This window comes from Oncorhynchus mykiss, chromosome 11, assembly GCF_013265735.2.
Source record: "Oncorhynchus mykiss isolate Arlee chromosome 11, USDA_OmykA_1.1, whole genome shotgun sequence".
Lineage (NCBI taxonomy): Eukaryota > Metazoa > Chordata > Actinopteri > Salmoniformes > Salmonidae > Oncorhynchus > Oncorhynchus mykiss.
The window spans coordinates 44093033-44099615 of NC_048575.1; positions in this window are offsets into that span (position 1 = coordinate 44093033).

Sequence of the window (6583 nt, forward strand, 5' to 3'; positions counted from 1 at the left end):
TTTTCAAAAAGGTTTGGTTATAAGACATGCAGCTATGCTCAAGATCAGATTAATAAATAGACAGAGACAGAGACAGAGACAGAGACAGACAGACAGAACAGACAGGACAGACAGGACAGACACTGTCATTCACTTTTAAACTCCCTCAAACCTATATACTTAGCACACCCTTCTCCACTTGGGCCATCATAACCCTAACACAACCAATCCTATTACAGCATGAAAACAAAAGCAGGAAACATGAAAGCCTTAAATGTTCATTCATGCAAACAGATAACTGACTTTCCCCAAACCTTCCAAACCAGTGGCAAACCAGTCTGATTTAACAATCCTTCCCAATTAAAAGTTATTAACCTGTCTACGATACTGGTTCCCAATTGGGAATCAACCCTCCCACGTTCAGCTGAAACGGTGGCGCATGGAACGCAAAAATATTCTTAAAAATATTTAACCTCCACACATTAACAAGTCCATAGCTCAAATGAAAGATAAACACCTTGTTCATCTAGCCAGCAAGTCAGATTTCTAAAATGTTTTACGGCGAAAACATAGCACATATATATGTAAAACCACCACCAGACACAGCTCATTTCAATAGCCAAAACATGCAATCAACAAACGCAGGATTAAAAAATAAATCGCTCACTAACCTTTTGAAAATCTTCATCAGATGACAGTAATATGACATGTTACACAGTACATATTTTTTTTTTTCAATAATATGCCATTTATATCCATAAATGTCCATTTACAGTGAGTTCACGTTCAGAAATTACTCAAAAATGCCCGCAGGAAATCTATGTAGCGCGGCAAGATAACGTAAATAGACATCATAAACTTTGACTAAATATACATGTTCTACATATAGTTAGAAAGATACACTGCTTCTTTATGCAACTGCTGTGTTAGATTTATTTTTAACGTTACAGAAATCGCACACTATTCCATATGCTGAGACAGCGCTCAGTTCCAAGCTACATTTCCACGTAATGTTGGAGTCAACAGAAACACAGATTTAAGCATAAATATTCCCTTACCTTCGATGGTCTTCGTTCAGAATGTTCTGGAAGGCTTCATACTTACCCAATACATCGTTTGGTTTCAAGTCTTGCGTCTTTGTATTAGCTACTGCTAATAACATCAGCTGAAATGCACCCAAAACGTCCTCTGGTCCGGAAAAGTTGCGCATCAAAACTTCAAAATTACATATTATATGTCGACTAAACAGGTCAAACTAAGTGCAGAAGCAAGCTTTATGATGTTTTAGACACGCAAAACAAACTTCAATTCAATCGGCCATCGTCTGCTCTTCTCTTGAGTGCTGGAACAAAGGAATGGCTGGGACCAATTCGCGCCCATACGCACAGCCTATTCTCTCGTGGCACGCACTAATTTCACTCCCATAGGGTCAATTCTCACGGGATTTGAACGATGCAAAGCTCTAATGAAAGAGGACATCTAGCGGAAGAGATAGAAAGTGTCCCCAGAATCATAACTGGTTGGGAAGGGTGGGGGCCATGACGTCAAAGTTGCTCCAACTTTCATGGCCACAAAAACTAGTTTGGAAGAATGCCTGCCCTGTGAGTTCTGCTATACTTACAGACATAATTCCAACGGTTTTAGAATCTTTAGAGTGTTTTCTATCCAATAATATTTTTTTATTTGCATATATTAGCAATTTTTGACAGATTTTTTTTCCAGTTTACTAGGGGTACCCAATCTCTCCAAAGGGGGCGTATGTCTGCCATATCCTTAACAGGTTTTAACCACACTCACACATGTAATTTGCTGTGACAATGCTCTGTCTGGCATTACGACTCTCATAACGGAATGCAAATGAGTTGGTCTGATGCATGCTTCCCTGGCTGGCTGGCAGTGGGGATACATTTGATTGCCACACATTTTTCGGTTTCGGTCCTTCCACTATGCAGCCCTCAAAAGGCATTCACATACTGTCTTAGCCTGTGTGAAACAGAAAGGGAAAAAGATGCTCTGAAAATAAGGATAAACAAGCATGAGATTCAGAAAACTGTCTGTGTAAACTGTCTGTGTCACGCCCTGACCTTAGAGATCCTTTTAATTCTCTATTTGGTTTTTCGTTTCTAGGTTGTCCTAGTATGGTTCCCAATCAGAGGCAGCTGTTATTCGTTGTCTCTGATTGGGGATCATATTTAGGCAGCCTTTTCCCACCTGTTGTGTGTGGGATCTTGTTTTTGTATTGTAGCCTTTTTGCACTACAAAGCTACACGTTCGTTTTGTTACTCTGTATTGTTTTGGTTGCTGGTTCACATTAATAAACATGATGAACGCCTTCCACGCTGCACCTTGGTCCAATCCTTCCAGCAACGATCGTTACAGTCTGTCTGTTCTCATTGATGGTCTGAGGTGTTAATTGCAGTGTTTCTATTTGTATTGTATATAGTCTATGGTGCTTTGACAAAGAAAAAAAAGACATCAAATGTTGCCATAAACAGCCAGGCAGTCCAACAGTAGCAATTTTTACACTGATTATGACCTTAAAGATGCATAATAAATGCAGTACTTTTTTTTAAGGGAAACCAAATTCCTCAACACTGTCATTGATTCTGCATCTCCATGAAAATATTGTAGTATACATTCTGTGTGATTGCCGCTATACAACAGGCCTTAATCTGCATAGTTTGGCTTTGTCTGACTATAAAACAGCGGCAGCTAATGTCTCAAAATTCAGATACACCCACACACACACCATATCCATCTGTTTCTATTGGTCTCTTCCTCTCTCCCTCTTTCTGTTTCTCTCAGTATTTGGAAAGTTTCCTTTGTCGACCCACACACTGAAGCAGATGCGTGATGTGGACCTCAGCCCAGTTCCTCCAATCATCCCTCTCATAGAGGTGACTGAGGGAGCCATGTGCCTCCCCCTCTACCCGGTCCCACCACCCTGCTGCCTATACGTGCCATCGAGTGGCAGCTGCAATCCTCCCACCAACCCCCTTCCCAAAAAAAGAGAAACAGCCACCCAGTCTGCCCAGTGAAAGTGGGTCAACTTTACAGGGAGATTCCTTCTGCTCAAACTCACTGTAGCTTACAATGTCAATGTCAGTAGGAGACAAAATGGCTGAACAGATGTTTGCTGTGGTCATCAGATATATAGCTAAACCTCCTTACATCTGAAACTAGAAAGTGAGTGTTGAGTGTATATGCAGTGTTGTGTATTAATCAATCATATTATTTATAAAGCCTTTATTACATCAGCAGTTGTCACAAAGTGCTTAATACAGAAACCCAGCCTTAAACACCAAAGAGCAAGCAATGCAGATGTAGAAGCACAGAGGCTAGGAAAAACTACCTACAATGGAAGGAACCTAGGAAGAAAGCAAAGAAGAGGCAGTGGTTATAGAGGGTGCAACAGGTCAGCACTTCAGGAGTAAACGTCAGTTGGCTTGTCACAGCCGAGCATTCAGATGTCGAGAGAGCAGGTGCGAGAGAGAGAGAGAATGCCTAAGATCACACAAGACACTAAATAAGACAGGAGAATTATACCAGACCTGACAGTGACTCTGAGTCAGGGACACACACACACACACACACACAAAGTTACCCCCGGACAGGGCCAACCAGGCAGGATATAAACCCAACCACTTTGCCAAAGCATAGCCCCCACACCAGCAAATGGATATCAACAGACCTCGAACTTACTAACCCGAGACAAGGATGAGTATAGCCCACGAAAATCTACCTCATTGCATGAGCCAGAAGGGGTGCAAAACCGGACAGGCATGACATAATGCACCCCTCCTAGTGACGGCATGGAGAGTGCGAGCAAGCCAGTGACTCAGCCCCCGTAAAAGGGCCAGAGGCAGAGAATCCCAGTGGAGAAAAGAGAGCCGGCCAGGCAGAGACAGCAAGGGTGGTTCATTACTCCAGTGCATTGCCATTCACCTTCACACCCCTGGGCCAGACTACATTCAGTCATAGGACCGACTAAAGAGATGAGTTGAGAACGAGCCTGTGTCTCCCACATGGATCGGAAGACCATTCCATAAAAATTTAGCTCAATAGGAGAAAGCCCTGCCTCCTGCTGTTTGCTTAGAAGTTCTAGGAACAATAAGGAGGCCTGTGTCTTATGACCGTAGTGTACGTATAGGTATACTATATATACAAAAGTATGTGGACACCCCTTCAGATTACTGGATTCAGCTATTTCAGCCACACCTGTTGCTGACAGGTTTATAAAATTGAGCACACAGGCATGTAATCTCCATAGACAAACATTGGCAGTAGAATGTCCTTACTGAAGAGCTCAGTGACTGTCAATGTAGTACGGTCATAGGATGCCACCTTTCCAACAAATCAGTTCGTCAAATGTATGCCTGCTATAGCTGCCCCGACCGACGAATCTAGGTTTGGCAGATGCCAGGAGAATGCTGCCTGCCCCAATGCATAGTGCCAACTGTAAAGTTTGGTGGAGGAAGAATAATGGTCTGGGGCTGTTTTTCATGTTTCGGGCTAGACCCCTTAGTTCCAGTGAAGGGAAATCTTAATGCTACAGCATACAATGACATTCTAGACGATCCAACGTTGTGTCAACAGTTTGGGGAAGGCCCTTTCCTGTTTCAGCATAACAATGTTCCAGTGCACAAAGCGAGGGCCATACAGAAATGGTTTGTTGATATAGGTGTGGAAGAAGTTGACTGGCCTGCACAGAGCCTGAACTTAACCCCATTGGGATGAAATGGGATGACCTCTGGGATGAATTGGAACGCAGACTGCGAGCCAGGCTTAATTGCCCAACATTATTGTCCAACCTCACTAATGCTCTTGTGACTGAATTGAGGCAAGTCCCTGCAGCAATGTTCCAGCATCTAGTGGAAAGCCTTCCCAGAAGAGTGGAGGCTTTTATTTCAGCAAAGGGGGGACCAACTCCATCATAATGCCCATGATTTTAGAATGAGATGTTCGACGAGCAGGTGCCCACATAATTTTGGTAATGTAGTGTATGTACGGTAGTACCAAATCAGAAAGATAAGTAGGAGCAAGTCCATGTAATGCTTTGTAGGATAACAGTAAAACCTTGAAATCAGCCCTAGCCTTAACAGGAAGCCAGTAAGGCAGAGGCTAGCAGTGGAGTAATATGATAAATTGTGTTGGTTCTGGTCAATATTCTAGCAGCTGTATTTAGCACTATCTGAAGTATATTTAGGGACTTATCCATGTAGCTGGAGAGTAGAGCATTGCAGTAATCTAATCTTGAAGTGACAAAGTATAGATGAGCTCTCAGCATAATTTTTGGACAAAAAGTTTCAGATTTTTGCAATGTTACGACGGTGGGAAAAAGCTGTTCTTTAATTTTTTAGGTGAATGACAAAAACACTAAAAAGGAAATAATCACCCACAACTCAAAGGTGAAACCAGGCTACCTAAATATTGTTCTCAATCAGGGACAACGATTGACAGCTGCCTCTGAGAACCATACCGGGCCAAACACCGAAATCCCAAATCATAGAAAAAGGAACATAGACAACCCACTCTACTCACGCCCTGACCATACTAAAACAAAGACAAAACAAAGGAACTACGGTCAGAACGTGACAGTACCCCATCCCCCCCAAAGGTGCGGACTCCGGCCGCAAGACCTGAACCTATAGGGTTCCACCATAGTTTTTGTCCGCTTCTTCACCTGCCTCCATGGCCTCTTTAGAGCGGTGACCCTCGCAGCCGACCTCGGACTGGGGACCCTCGGACTGGGGACCCTAGCCCCGGGTCCCGAATGGAAGGGAGATTCCGGCAGCACCGGACGAACGGGAGACTCCGGCACGGGAGACTTCGACAGGATTTTAAAAAAACTTGAGTGTCTCCATTGAGCTGAGGTCCTGGCTTTTCTGTGCAGTCTCAGGACAACTGTGCACATGCATGCACACACACAGCCTTCGGTGATCCACTTATAATGCACCACGGAAGATTCCCCATCTGCTTCCCCGTCCTCTCAGGGGATTGTGGGAGGTGTGGATCAGCAGCCTGTGCCATACGTTCTCCGGCCCATTTGTATCTGTACGATACAACTGGAGAGCAGGGCCTCTGTGAGAGAGCAGCAGGAGGCTTCCACAGACCCAATTAGGACAGTGGGAAACAGTTGGCACACTCACACACCAATACCCACTCATAAATTCCTAAACTTATATTCAACCGTATACATTTACAGGCACATACAGAGCCTTCATAAAGTTTTCCTACCCCTTGACCTCATTCACATTCTGTTGTGTTATAGCCTGAATTAAAAATGTATTCAATATATTTGTTTTCTCACCCATCGACACACAACAAAAAGTTAAAACATGTTTTTAGACATTTTTGCAAATTCATTGAAAAGGAAATACAGAAATATCTAATTTACATAAGTATTCATACATGTCAGAATCACCTTTGGTGTCGATTAAAGCTGTTAGTCTTTCTGGATATGTTTCTAAGAGCCTTGCACACCTGGATTGTACAAATCAAATCAAATGTATTTATATCGCCCTTCTTACATCAGCTGATATCTCAAAGTGCTGTACAGAAACCCAGGATAAAACCCCAAACAGCAAGCAATGCAGGTGTAGAA